We start from the raw sequence: 15,988 nt of genomic DNA, 5'->3' as shown, positions 1-15,988 counted from the left end.
TGGGTGTAGCCATCCAGAGAGGATCGATAAATAGACTCAGGCATGGTCGCAGCCATCCAGTGAATGAGTCATGTAATGATCATAATAAGCCACAAATCGCAGCCTGGATTCCAATAAACAAAATCCAGGGTCTTGCGCTCCATCTCGACCCGAACAGAGTACAAATTCAAGCATGTGAATACATGAGTTGAAGTCGAACATGCATGAACATCATCTGATTACCAGTCAATGATGAAAACTGTTAACAGACGCGAGAGGTAGCACCAATAATGACAATGGCCCTCAAGGTACTATAGGTACAATCTACGACGAGTGAATCAATGAGCTGGCGTCGAACACCCGTAGAATCATTCTATCGGAGGCCAATGATGAAAACCTCTCGTCGAACATGAAGAACCTGCCATTGAGGCATGCAGGCTCCAAGGCACCGAAGGGAGTCTCTAGATCAACTTCCTGGATAATGAGCTGAAGTCGACAGGAAGTGATCTTGATCAAAGGTGGGCCATGATGTTTCCCACATTAGTGACACGAGACAAAGAAAGGATATTGTGGTGAATCAAAATTATGTGAGGTATCAGAGGAGGTTGTACTGCAGCAGAGGTCAACTTCTCTTGAACATATCGGCGGCACGACAGTGGATTTGGCAGTATTTGACATCAAATGAGAAGAGGTCACGGTGACAAGGCAATGAGCAGATGAGAGGCCAAATAGGATAACCCAAACCCACGGAGGCAAGTTTAAAACAAGATGAGATGTCCCCACCCCGACACGAATGCAAACTAGTGCCATGTTCAAGAGCGACATACTGCCGACACGACGACAATTATGGATCCATTTTCCCCACCATTCCTGGCGAGTACCCCAATTATTTTTAGCAAGCTTGACGGGGATAGCATATGCTTGTGAGCGTCATTATGACGAAATCCGATGTCATTAAGTTTTAACGAGTCTGAAAAAGGAAGAAATCGACGTCTTTTCCTATTTAGAGAGTCTGAAAAGACAGCAAAAAGAAAACTCCAGGGGGGTCCTTTTTCGTAAAGTTGTGTCTCCCGAGCCTGAAAAAGTATAAAACAATGCTCGAAAGAACCGCCCGATCATTACGATCGAGGAGTAATTTTCATTTATAGTGACATCGACCCGAAAAATTAGAAAAGTGATCAACATCACGTCGTTTCGTAACCATTAATGAACCGGAAACGACAAGGGTCCGACGATCTTTTCGTTTTTATATGGTCGGAAAAGGGTTTAAAGACGAATGCCTCTTATTTACTTTTAACGAGTCAAGAGGGGTAACTCGGCGATATTTTCACTTTTAACGAGTCAGAAAAGAGCTGAAAGATAACTCCATAGTGGCTTTTTCGTGTATTCACCGAGTCCGAAAAAGTAAAATAAAACTCGTTTCACCATCGAAGTTGCAAAAAGGACCTGTCATAGCACCAGAAACAAGCGTAAAATCCATTTTCGACCAAAAATTTATTAAAATATTCAAAAAACAACTCTTTAACCCTAATTACAAGTCAAAAAGTCTATAAATATGGTGAAAATGTAAAAAATAAAATTACTTTTACTTTTTACCTCTTGCATAGTGGTAGTGGTCCATTTGGGGTGCAAACTTCGAGCAGCGATTACCGCCAATCCGGGCAACCATTTGAGATTCTGCCAGTTCCAGGTAAGAGGCGCTTCCTTTAGCTCCATTTCCATACTTGTTTTATGCATTTTGTTCCTTAATTGAGCCTCTGCAAGGGGGATTTTAAAATTTAGGGTTGCGCCCCATTGGCGCGGGTATCCGGCACGGGTCCGCGCCAATGGGGTGATTTGCCCAAAGGTGCCGTGCCATTGGCGTGATTGTTTTAGAAACAGTCGCACCAACCGCACGACCTAATTTTTTACTTAAATTTTCCCATCATTTCCGAAATTTGTCCGGTGTGTAAGCCTACCAAGGTTTCATTAATGATTTATTCATCCTTGTGGGTGCAGGAAACAAGCAAAAATGGTGGTGGAATGGAAAGAACGGGAGCATGATGCCGTAGATGCCTTGGCCATAGCGGATGAGGGATGCATGAATGCTTTGAGAGACTGTGGTCTCAAGAAGTTCTTCCTCACCTCTTATCTGCGAGCTCAACCGGAGCTATTACAGTTCATAGTGGATGCTTGGGATGTCGATGACCAAGTATTTTGATTACGGGATCAGACCTTAGAGCTGGATGTATCTGATGTGTACTTCATTATTGGGCTGTCACGGAGAGGGGCGAGCCCCATTTTGACCGGAAGCAGGCCTTCCGGAGAGAAGATAGGTGAGGTGAAGGCTCGTGTGTGCCCAGAGGCACAATTTGGGAAAAACAGTGCCAAGGTGGATATCACCACCATCCATGATTTGGTTCTTAAGGTGATACTGTTCACCATCACACGTGCAGCTGGGGTACAGGCGCCTCATGAGGTAAGCAAGAATCATCTATTACTGGCGACAAAATGTCTCAGCCCCACCATTTTTGACTGGGCTACAGCGGTGACTACAAATATCAAAAGGCAGCTTACAAAGTGTAAGCGCGGGGGAGTGAAACAGTTCGGGTATGGCTCGATTGTGGTGTCGTTCTTCTTGGAACGATTACCCTTATTCCAGTACCAGGGAGCTGTAGTAGCGGATCCATTACCACGAGAGCCTAGGATGGCTCGCTGGGCAGCATTGATGCCCAGAGGAGGAGGGGGCCAGCAGATGTCTTGGCGGCCCGAGTTCTTCATATGGCTTCACCGCCAGCTGATCGTGGTAGAGGACTGGCCATACGCGGGAACCAACTTCATGGGGGACCCAGACCTCCCACTGCCAGAGGGAGAGGAATGGGAAGAGGAGTTAGGTATGATCTTCTCTTTTTGGTGTTTTATATATTTTCATTTTTTTTGGTCAATACATGCATGTTCTGATGACAGTTGTATGTATATGCAGATGTGGACCCAGAGCGACCAGCCGGCTTGTCTCCTATAGCGCGGAGGGACCAACCTGCAGCTGACCCTCAGGCAAGGGGTGCCGTGGGGGAAGAGCTGGTGCAGAATCTCGAGGGACTTACCCAAGGGATTCCAGGCTACGCTAGATTGGCGGACGTGCCATTTGCATACCAGAGGCACACAGTGGGGGTGCCGACCCGCATCCATCGTCTGTTGAGACGCTTGGTGTGCGCGGTGGCGTGCTATCATGAGCACCACCACGAGTAGACTCCTAGGTTTCTTTCATGCATATTTTTTGAGGGACATGTTGTCCGAGGATGTATCAGGATGAACATGTATTATTTTTGGGTTTTGTAACGCACGCGGTGCAAACATTATGACACACACACACACACATATATATATATATATATACATATGCCTATGGTTTATTATTGTGCTTTTATGTGCTTGCTTGTATGATGTTTTGATTATAAATTACGCAAATGTCTACATGATTGGACAATGCATCAGATAATGTGTTTAATCGTCGTGGAATATGCTGATATGTGATAAAGTCAAAATTCATTTCTAACAATTTAACACGTAAGTACAACCTTAAAATGTGACGGTCTCTGACGGAATATCGCCCATTGAGTTGATGGACGACAAGCTGAGAGTCTAGGTTAACAAGCAATGTACGAATACCGAGATTAATTGCCTCGGCTAATAATTCAATAACAACGCTATATTCAACAACATTTTTTGTAGTACAACCTAAACAGACACCTTGAAGGTCTATCAACTCACCGTGAGGATCGTAGATCACCCACGCCGCAGAGGACAAATTACGAGTACTGCGGCAGGCACCATCGGCGAAACCAATGTAAGGTGCACCCGACATCTGCACAAGAAGCAAAAAGACACAATAAGGGGAAATCACGCTTTCACACCAAACCGAAAACATGAAAACTCACACACACACACACGCATGTACAAATCGAAGCGCATGAATTATGCATAGTACTTTTTCAAGTACAACCCATTGTGGGGTTTATCAAGAGGATTACCTTCGTAGTCCACTAGCTCGTAGGCCCCTTTTTGCAACACTCTCTTAACAATGTAAGGGCCTAGCCACATGGGCTCGAGTTTGCCTGCCCCCAGCTTGTCATTGGCTTGGTCATATAGCAGGACAAGGTCTCCCTCAACAAAGGAACGAGGATGAATGGTATGGTCAAAATGAGTTTTGACTCTCTTCTTTTGAGCTTCGATAGCTAGAGAGGCTAAACGACGAGTCTCGTCTAACCGTTCTAGATAAAGAAGCTGTTCCTCTACCGGAGTGGTGTTGGGAAGCAACTCGACGGCTATTTTCAACGAAGGAATTTCACATTCGATAGGAAGGGTAGCCTCCAGTCCGTAAACTAGTTGAAATGGAGTGAAATCGGTGGCGTCCTTCACAGAGGTTCGGTAGGCCCATAAGGTGGGAAACAACATCAGATGCCAATTAGACTTATGCATGTCGATAGTACGTTGAAGCATTGTAACCAAAATCTTGTTAACAACTTCAACCTGGCCGTTAGACTGAGGATAGTACGGGGTTGAACTATCGTGCCGTAAGCCTAGTTGGGTTGTCAGCTCGGTCATCATGTGATTACAGAAATGCTTTCCGTGATCTGTGACGATGGCCTGTGGAACTTCGAACCGCGTAATAACATGATTGAACAAAAACTGCGCCGCTGTATGACCGTCTTCAGTTAATGTGGGCATCGCCTCGGCCCATTTTGTAAAGTAATCGACGGCAACGATAATAAACCCATGCCCCCCGGCTGAGCGAGGCTTACAGGTTGTATAATCAATGCCCCATTTTGCAAAAGGGCCTACGGTCACTACAGGGTGCAGCGGGGCCGGTGGCGCATGCATCTTCTGCTGGTATATCTGGCATGCATGACACGATTGGACAACAAGAATGCAATCTTTAAAAATGGAGGGCCAGAAATAACCAGCGCGAAGGATTTTTTGAGCTGTGGCATATCTAGACATGTGACCACCACAGGCGCCAGAGTGGCAGTCATTTAAGACTCTCTCAGCTTCCTCGAGGGTAAGATACCGGCGGAGAACGGAGTCAACACCGAGGCGGTACAGGGTGTCCCCTATGATACAATAGGGTTGAGATTGATGACGGATTCGCCACCGAGCATCTTTGGATACAGTGGGGGGGAAAGAGGACGTATGCAAATAAACAATAATATCCCCGTACCAGGGATCGAGGGTGCTGATCAGAAAAAGAGTTTCGTCCGGGATATGATCCTCTGAAAGAGAGGGTGCAGAGGGAGATGGCAAAGAACAGAGCAATTCAGCAAAGACCAGAGACTTCTTAGACTTGGCAGTAGTAAATTCCAAGTCAAACTCTTGGAGGATTACGATCCATTTTGAGTATTTTCCCTCCAGCAACTGACGTGACAAAATGTACGTCATCGGGTTGCAGTCAGAAATCACGGTCGTGGTGCGCAACAAGATATAATGCCAAAAACGTTGGATGGCGCATACCGCGGCCAGTGCCAAATTCTCAACGTAAGCGTAGCGAGTTTGTATCCAGGAGGTTGCGGCTGAGGTAATAGATAACATGCTCATTATCGTCATCATCATCCTGCACTAGAACCATGCCGATAGTGGTATCGGCGGTGGCCAGATAGAGTGTATAATCACGATGGTAGTTCGGAGGTCTCAATAATGGAGCAGAGACAAGGAGACCCTTGAGTCGCTCGAAAGACTCCTGAGCGATAGCATCCTAATGGAAGGGTGTGTCTCGCTTCAACAACCGTGTGAAACCCTTAGCCACCTCGGCATAATTCAGAATGAATCGTCTGAGGAAATTTGCTTTGCCCTGCAAGCTCTGCAACTGCTGCAAAGAAGCAGGGGGAGGAAGATTCAGAATGGCCTCGACTTTGAGGGGATCTAGACGGATGCCTTCTTGGGAGACGATAAACCTGAGTAGTCGGCCTGATTCAATGCAGAAGACACATTTATGAGGATTGAGCCGAATACGGTAGTGCCGACAGCGGAGAAAGATTTCGCGAAGATGGGAAGGATGGTCCTGACGCTTGAGTGAATGAGCTGGAAGATCATCCAAGTACGACTGTACAATGTGATGAATGTCATGAAAGGCATAGGACATTGCACGTTGGAAGGTAGCGCCAACATTCTTTAAACCGAAAGGGAGCTTCTTATAGGCAAAAGTGCCCCAAGGACAGATAAAAGTGGTCTTATGTTGATCAGCGGGCGCGATATTGATCTGGTTATATCCAGAAAAACCGTCCATAAACGAGTAGATTTCGCTTCCTGCACACTCATCAATAAGCTGATCGATGAAAGGTGTGGGGAAGTTATCCTTAGGACAGGCGTGGTTAATGTCACGATAATCAACACAGACTCAGATAGTACCTTGCTTTTTGTTCACAGGGACTATATTAGAAACCTAATCCGTGAGTGGAATGGGGTAAATGAAACCAGCCTTGAGAAGCTTTTCGACTTCTGCCTTAATGGCTGCGGCCTTTCGGGGGTGCACAGGGCGTAGGCGTTGACGAACAGGCTTAGCACCTGGATACGTAGGTATCTCGTGCACCACTATGTTAGGGTTGATGCTGGGCATCTCTTTGTAGGACCAAGCGAAGACATCACAAAATTTGCGAAATAGATCGGTGTAAAGTTGAACTTCCTCTGGAGTGCAAGTGAATCCAATGTGAATGTGCTCGACAATCCCCGATTTCATAGAGATGTCGATGGGTTGGGTCTGCGTAATGTTTCCCATATTGCCCTCAGAAGATACTTGGTAGATTTGAATAGGTGTTTGAAGGGGCGAGGATGGGATACACGAAGCAAGCCGTTCGAGACACGCGATCATTTCCTGATGGGCAGGGAGAAACGAGGAGCGGTGGTGATGATCTGACCAAGGGGGCTCCTAAAGAGACATGGTCTCTATGTTGGCTTCATCGGAAGGAAATATTTCCTTTAATGGATCTAAAGTAGCATCATCTCCAAGCCAAGGGAAATGAACATACGAATCAGGAACACCGCTCGGAAGAGCAGGTTTGGGAGGGGGAGGCAATACAGCAACGATTTCGACGTAGTTGAGCTCGGCAGGACTCAACGGCATCATATCGCCCCAGGACTCTACCTGATTAGCGGGAGGGAGGACCCACGGATTAGAACGCACGGAAATCATGTTAATAGGGGTGAGATTCGGAGGTGGAAGGGGAAAGACACCCATTAGAGCGGGATCCTTAAAGAGTCCGGCTCCCACACTCTCGAATGATTTAGAGGTATGCTCCACGAACGACACATTACCTTTAGAAGAAGAGGCGAAGAAGGAGAGCTGGTCCACCGTGACAATTGTCCCTTGATGAGGGAAACAAATGACACGGAAAAGGGAGGAAGCCACGGCTTGCATGGCGTATGTCCAGCTACGTCCAAGGAGGAGGTTGTAGGTAAGATTAGCGTCGACAACTTCGACCTCCACTTCTACTGTCTTCCCTTCCAAGGAGATGGGCAAGTGTTGGAGGATACCGTAAGGGCGGGACTCTCTTCCATCAAAGGCTTCTAACGTTGTAGGAGATTGGCTCAATGTTGGAGAACCAATAGCTTTCCAGCAAGCAACAAACATGATGCAAGTTGAGGCACCTTTATCAATGACTGTACGATGAATCGTTTTACCATTGATGATGACCTGTATAAATAAAGCGATTTGGTGAGGCAGTCTCGGTGTATAGCCCTCGAGATCAAAAGAAATCAGATCTGAGTCGGTCGGGTCTATGCCACCGATGGCCGATAGCAAGGACTTCCTCTGGGAGGGGCAACTCTGGAGGACTTCTAGAGCGGACATAGCAGACGGAGCCTGGGCTAAGTCCTCAACAATGCTGTAGTGCTGAGCAGCACAAGCATTCGAGTTGTAAGAATACTTCCGGAGTACACCTTTTGGAGGGGGTCGAATTGTCGTCTCAGTGTTAGGTCGTTTGATGTGGAGTGGACCAAAATTGGACGGAGGAGCACTGGAGGGGACCTCTTGCTCTTTCCCGGCATGAGATGGATATTATTTCGCTCGAGTAGAGACATGGATGGGAATCGTCCCAGCCATGAAGACTTGAGAGCCGAATGAAGAAGAGGGTTGCAATGGATCTGCCACCATTTGAGTTTGCTGAGAAGGGAAAGGTTCTTTAAGCACAACAGGAGTCCCAGGAGCACCTTTCAATAATCGACTAACTTCGGACCGCCTAGGGCAGTCTTTAGTGTAGTGATCCTCATCACAGATAAGACAAGGATACTTAGGTTTTCCTTTGGCTCCTTCCTCGGGTGGAGGTTTAGGGGAGTCCTATTTGGGCTGTTCGGATTTATTCTTGGCTTTCCCTTTCTTTTTCCCTTTCGAGGATTTATCCGCCGTGGTGGACTGAACGACGTTTGCCTTAGAGGTACTTCCAGAATTAGATTGACCTTGAGAAGTGTTTCCATTAGAAGCATTCTGTTTTTGCTTCCCAAGGTTCGCGGATGATTTCTTTGAAGATGCGTTTACAGAGCCAATAACTCCGTCAACAGATGGTTTTGGTGGAGCTTTGGATGTTCCAGGTCTCGGGGCGTCTGGCAAACAATCATATAAAGTACTTGACTGAGAATATACCAAGTCGAGGTATTGAGCATGCGCGATAGCTTGCTCTTCAGTTACACAAGCTCCCATGGCGATGTCTTGTGCGATCGAAGGGACAAAGGAAGTCATGAACCAATCGGTCAGGAGCTGATCAGGAATCCAAAATTTGATCAAGCAACGATGCTGTCTCCATTCATGTATATGATCAGATATATGCGTGGCCATGTCCTGTTTGAGAGACGTAAGGAGATGTGTCCCTGTCTCATACCGAATGGGTAACTGAAAATGAGTTAGGAATGCCATAGCCAGCGAGTTGAAATCTTGAAATGTTTCGCGATTCAACTCAATATACCACTTAGCGGCTGAGCCGGTGAGAGTCCTTTGGAAGAGGCGAAGCCGGATGGAGTCATCAAGCCAGGAGTTGGATGAGCACCAAAGGTGATAAGTCATGACATGGGCTTGAGGATCTTCACTAGCTTTGCCATCGAATTTTGGGCAATCACCGGGTATTTTAGTTGGAACTGGTGGCCAATATGGATTATGAAGTATGGGATCATTCGTCAACTTGGACACATCTGGAAGCTCCAACGTCGCTAAGAAAGGAAACTGAGGATTAAAGGACATTTGTGGCTGTGGAAGAGAGGTAGTACCAGGGTTCCAACCAGGTGGTGGTTGCCCCCATGGACTTTGTCCGGATGGGCCTGGCCCATAAGGGTTCTGCCCATAGGGGTTCTGTCCATATAGATTCTGTCCATAAGGATTCTGTCCATAAGCAGACAGTTGACCCTGGGTCTGCCCCTCAGCACCCCATGGATTAGCAACTTGACCTGCAGGTGCAACGTACTGTTGCTTGATAAGGAGTAACCTGCATTTGTTGATAATTTTGGTAAGGGGTAAATTGCATTTGCCCCTGGGGTTGCTGGTAGCCATACGTTTGCTGAGCTCCATACTGAGCCTGATAAGAAGGCTGCGCTTGGTAGGAAAGTTGGGGTCGTGGCCCACCTTGCATTTGATAACCAAGTTGAGTCTGGGGCCCAGAAGGATGTCCTTGAACAGGTTGAGCTTGGACCATCTGGCCGGAAGGTTGGCCTGGTTGGGTTTGGGACGAACCTATTTGCCCAGAAGGATGTGTTTGCTGGGTAGCGGGTTGTCCTTGAGCAACCAAGGGTTGTCCTTGAGGAATAGATGATTGAGCGGGCTGGACGACTGGTTGACCTTGAGGTTGGCCAGCCTGTCCAGAAGGATGACTAAGTTGGGCAGTGGGTTGGCCTTGCTGTGAAGAAAGCTGACCCACTTTCCCAGAAGGATACCCCTGTTGGACTGCCGGTTGACCTTGTGGAATGTAAGTTTGTCCGGTTTGTCCAGAGAGATAACCCTGCTGAATACCAGGTTGGCCTTGTTGGATATAAGGTTGTCCTGGTGGTCCAGACGGGTAACCTTGCTGGGTACTAGGTTGCCCTGGATAACCAGAAGGTTGATTTAGATAAGTAAAATATGGACCACCAGCGGCCGAAGGTTGTCCCTGATAGGGTTGTCCTTGTGGGCCCCCAGATTGTCCTGGGTAAGACTGGCCATAATATTGCTGCCCTTAAGTGGTTTGCACATAAGGTGGCTGGCCTTGGTTAGTCGGTCCTTGAAGCTGTGCAGGCATTGCTTGGCCTCCATGGAAAGAGGTGGTACCAGGGTTCCAAGTAATGGATAATGGTACCGAAACCTCAACAAAAGGTTGAGTAGGCAAGGGTTGAGAAAGTTGAAGGTATTGACTAGTAGAATCATAATAAAAGAATGGACCTTGCGCATTCAAATCTTGAACAGCTTGTCCAGATGCATCATATGGCCCCCCTCCTGGAACGGGGCCAGAAGAGGGTGGAGCACTTTGTGCAGGGTGGACAACTCTAGGCGAGAGCGCCGGCTGGCCATTACTCACTTGGCCGTGAGGGGGACCAGCACCAGTGTTCAAGGCTGAGGACGCTGTTACGGCACTAACAACCGGAGTTGAATGTGCTATACAAACAGTTGGATTCATCAGAACTAAAGTGACAGGTGTAGTGTGGACTTGTGAAACAAAATATCCCGTGGTGGGAGTGATATGGGGATCCCACATGGTCGAAGCAGGGGTCCTGGCACTTACCCTATCCCTCAACGACTGATAGCGTGGGGGGAGCAGAGAAGTAGCTGGGATGGGAGTGTCGATATTCGACAACACAGGTGTCTCACTCACTCTAGGAGATGTCTCATCCATGTGAGAGGTAGACATTGGAGACGAAACACCAGGGGGGGTAAAAGGAATATCGTCTTCGTCAGGCTCCCAGATGGGGTTCCAATGAATTTCGTAACCTTCGTCGTCCGGAGCGCGAGAGTTGATCGGTTGGATACTTGGGATAACAGGAAGAGTATCACTCACAACCGGTACCTCAGGAGCAGCGGAAGATGGAGAGCCTTGATCACTTGGAACGGGAGTCGACGGTTCAACCAGGATGACAAACTTCAAACAAACCTAAGGGAATCTAACGATAAAGGACCCTACTCAAACTAACGCACACAAGATCTAACCAGGTAATGTTTATCGTGGCCAAATGAATTTTAAGACGCAAGGACACAACTTGACCTTTTCATGTTTTAAGAGTCGAGAAAAGGACAAAAGGGTGACTCTAGTCGCCTTCGAATGTTTTGTGAGCCCGAAGTGACAAACTGCTCAAGTGAGCCTTTTCTTTTAAGGAGTCCGAAAAGGATCAAGAGTGACTACTCTGGAGAGACTAGGCAAAGGGTTTACCAAAAAAATCCGTAAAACTGCATATACACCTCGGCAATCATATGAAAACCAAGGACTTCCCGTACGACAGTCAATCTTCTCGAATGCTGTGTTCGGTGCGTTACGGCTTGTAAGGCGGCAGAAACGACTTCTTGTGGATAAAGGATTATAACCTAGTGGGGTCTCCGCTATATACGAGACGGTACGTGGGAGCTCAAGTCCGTGCTAGACCACTATCGAGTCGCAAAAGGAGGAATCCCCCAACCGTAGTGTGAAACAACAGTGACTAGGTTTAATGACGCCGGAGCACGTCTCTAGCCTAGACCTCTAATTAGTGAGCGTTATGTTCCAATGCGTTTTTAAGTTCATTCAGTTCATTTTATGGTTGATCTTTAGTTAAGTTTCAGTTTCCAGGTCCTACCGTATGTAATCTCTCACAATTCCCTAAATGCAAGCTATATGCCAAAGAATATCATTTCGTTCGATGAATACTAACTACGAGAGAGTTGAGGATTTTTCAAACAAAATGACCACAAACAAGCAAGAATCACTTTGATGCAGCTAATGACAAATAAACAAAACTTTTCTTTTGTTTTAAATCACTTAATCAATGAAAATCTTCTAATTTCAATTAACTAATGCAACGCAAAAGAGATTATTCGTTTTTCTTTTCAATGGCAAAGTGCACTAAACAAATTTTGAGAGACAGTAACACCGAGCAAAAGATCAATTTCACTCAATGAGAACACAATCGAATCCCCAAAACACCAAAACAGTCCTTCAAACCAAGAAGAAAGTACAAAGACCTCTATGAGCTATGTGATCCAAGCCCAAACGAAGCCAAGTGAAACCCAAGCGAAGAAGAAGCAAATCACTTGAATAACAAGAAAAAACTTTGACAACTACTGAGCGAATGCAAAAGGATAATCACAATGTTGACCGGATGATCAAAGAACACAAAACACCTACGGGAGGCTCGACGCACAAAGCCACTAGATGCCCTAGGGCTAAAATGTGAAATCGATAGAAAAAGGCAGACACCCGAAAGATGAAGGTCTAAAACCAGTCAAACCAGGATCAAACACACTCCAGTAATTGAAAAAGACACAGCAAGACACAAATCCAAGCTCAAAGGGCTTAAGGACAAGCAAACTGAAAAGTTGACAGGCTTGGCGCGACTGTCAGGCTGCAACTCACGCTTTTATAGGATTGGCGTGGGTTGTCTTTGAGCAACTTGCGCCAATAGCGCGACTGTAAGGCTAAAAAACGCGCTAATCAAGTTTTCTAAATCAAAAACAAAAGCGAGAAACTTAGGGCTTGAGAACAGTATCTAGGCAAACCAGGAAGCAAGAAACATCAAGAAATCCAACCCAGAAAGCTATCTAAGCAATCAGAGAAAGAAAAACCAAAGAGACAAGACAAACTCCAAGTTGTTTAGTCTGTAAACGAAACCAGAGATTGACTGAAGTGGCGTTGATCTACTTCGCTAATGCAAAGCAATAGCGTTTCGAAGGCTACCTGGCCGTACTTCAGGCTTCGTCTAAAGTTTACAATTCAAACAACAAGATCTGTCCCCAGCGGAGTCGCCAAATTGTTATGGAGGTAAATCCTCTCTGTGGATAGAGACGATCCCTACTAGCCCAGACCGAGTCTAGCAACAATCACACAATGCTATCACACAAGTTCCTAATTGCAAATAAGAAGTAGATGGTGAGAACCTACTTGGATTCCAACGCTAGTGTTCATCGAAGAGATATCGCCTTCGTTACTTTGCTTTGGCCGGTCACGATCCACACGATCTCCGTGATTAGATACCTGCACATGCAAAGAACAACATGAAAACAAGCATAAAATCTAGTAGATGCAATTATATACCAGTCAGAAAAGATATAACTCAACATCAAACATAAGATAATGGGAGTGGAACCATAATGATAGTCATCTATTATTAATAAATAACAAAGAAGAATACAACCATTGTTCTGACGTCAAATCCTCCTTTGGCTGGGTAGTCAGCTACACAAGTCTTGCAAAGCTTGTTGGGATGAGGAACAAGCCTCTCTCTCTTTGGGTGACAATCTCCTTACTTAAATTTGGCCTTATGGGTGCAAAGAAGGCTCTTGCAGCTTCAAACTCTTGGCTCTTGACTATTGTGACTGTAACTATTGTAACTAGCACTAGCTTGCTCAAGGCATAGAGGCAAGCCTTTATAGATAGAGAGGAAAGAGATAGGATCAACCACATTATTCATGGGATTGGCTTTATCACTTGGAAACTTCCATGAAAGGTGGCAAACCACTTTCCCTTCTATGGAGATTCGAAGCCAAACCATCCTAGCCCAACATAGATTCAGTTGGTGAATGGGTTGAAGCGAACCTTCGGAAGTTTGGTGGTTGAAAAATTTACTCAATTCGGCTGGCGCGAGTGCGACTCTGAGACAGAGCGCCAATGGCGCGCCCTCTTTAGAGGATTTCCCTCATTGGCGCGGGCAATAAACTGTGGACCCGCGCTAATGCAAAAAGAGCTGTTTTTAGGGGTATTTTGCAGGAGATGTCTTCAGGGCATATGAAGCTCATACTTAGAGGAATATGATGCAAGTGGTTTCAGGTCATGTCACTTCTCACAGGTCCCGGAATGAGTCCTCCAGTGTATGGGTGAGGGGGAACAGGGACGGTGACAAACGGTGACAAATTGCTGTGTAACAGTAGTCTTCACACCCATCTGATGGATACTCCAACCCGTCTATGCCGATAATGCCAAAATAGATCTGAAAGATGAGTACCTTGCAACAAGAGCAAAGGTCTCATCATAGTCAATTCCCTCTACCTGTGAAAAGCCATGGGCCACAAATATGGCCTTATGCTTCTCAACACTACCTTGTAAAGCCAACGAGAGCTCACAACTTACTTGTCCTCCGGTCTTGGGACCACATCCCAAACACTGTTTCGAACTATGGAGTCATACTCCTCCACCATCGCATCAACCCAAACTGGCTTCTACATTGCTTCCTGAAAGGAAGATGGCTCTTTCACAACACATGCACCCATAAGTGCCATGTATCCAGTGTACCTCTCTGGTGACCTCCTCTATCAGCGCTAATAAGAGGGTGCTCCCATATTCTCCTGTGCATCATCCAAAAATCTGTCAGCCTCTCTAGTGCACTTGCTTCCCTCTATGGAAGACTTTGCCTGAGTGGATGTATCCATTCTTTGAACCCCTACATGTGGTTGCTCCACATCAATCTGAGGTCCCTCAACCTTAGGAGCTAAAAGCTTCTCATCCGCATGTAGATCAAGCTCCCTCTCAAGGGATACTCGCATGGCCTTCTCCTCATCAAACTTGAGATCCCTGCAAACCACTGTCATTCGACTCGTTTTCATGTACACCCGATAGTTATGGGGAGTATTGGTGCACCCTACAAAGATCCCCAACTTTGATGTTGGCTCAAGCTTCTTTTGTGCATCTTTGGTCACATGGAAATAAACTGATGACCCAAAAATCTTGAAGTGACCAACATTTGGCCTCTTACCGGAATAAGCTTCCTCTGGTGTTTTACTCTCAAGTATCCAATGTGCACTACGGTTCTAAACATAAACCGCTATGTTGCATGCCTCAACCCACAAGTGTAGTGGTAGGCCCTGATCATGCAACATCGCCCTTGCTGCCCCTACTATGCTCTTGTTCTTCCTCTCAGGAACCCCATTCTGTTGAGGGTTATGAGGTGCTGTCAACTCTCGTTTAATCCCTTCCACTGCACAAAAGTTCTTAAACTCATTGGAGAAATATTCTCCACCATTATCACTCCGTAGATATTTAACCTTCTTGCCTGACTCTTTCTCGACCAATGCTTTGAATTCACAAAACTTTTTGAACATCTGATCCTTTCTCTACATGAAAAATATCCATCATTTACGAGAATAGTCATCTACAAATATAACATAATACCTTTTGTTTGGTGTTGGATACCGTTAAGAATGGTCCACACACATCTGAATGGAATCTCTCTAGAATAGACTTTGCTCAACTGTCTTTATCTCCAAAGGAATACTTGATGTATTTTCCCAAAGTACAACCCTTACATGTATCAACTTTCTCAAGCGTACCTTTGGGAAGACCGATAGAGATTTGCTGTAATATCTTCAAATCCCCATGATGCAAGTGGCCCAATCACCTGTGCCACAACTTGCCGACGTCTCAGCCCAACATCTTTTCCACTTTTGAACTCAAAGAAGCACAATCCTCTACCTCTATCTTATAGAGATTCTAAATTCGAATCCCTATCTTCTTTACTTGACCCATGGCTATGTGTCGAAGGAATGCCTTTCCTTTCAAAAATATCACATCATAGCCTCTATCCTCAAGCATGGCAATGGATGCCAAGTTCTTTGTCAGTCCAGGTACATGCATAACATTCTTCAAGGTGAGTGGAGCCGCATGCTCCCTCTGAAAAGTGATAGTTCCCACACCAATAACACTATACTTACCATCATCACCCATCTCGATATGCATCTTGAGATCTTTCTCCTCCAGTTTACTGAATAATTCTTTATCACCAGTCATGTGGAAAGAAGCTCCCTTGTCTAAGTACCAAATCCTTCCCATCACTGAAGACACCATGCATGCAATGAGGGAAAATTCCAATTAGAATTGGGAGGCCAAAGCCTCACCCGCCACTCCTCTTG

Source organism: Pinus tabuliformis, chromosome X, assembly GCF_031772625.1.
Source record: "Pinus tabuliformis cultivar Carrire ecotype Pingquan chromosome X, CPIR1, whole genome shotgun sequence".
Classification (NCBI taxonomy): Eukaryota; Viridiplantae; Streptophyta; class Pinopsida; order Pinales; family Pinaceae; genus Pinus; species Pinus tabuliformis.
Note: the sequence above shows the minus strand (reverse complement) of the source record.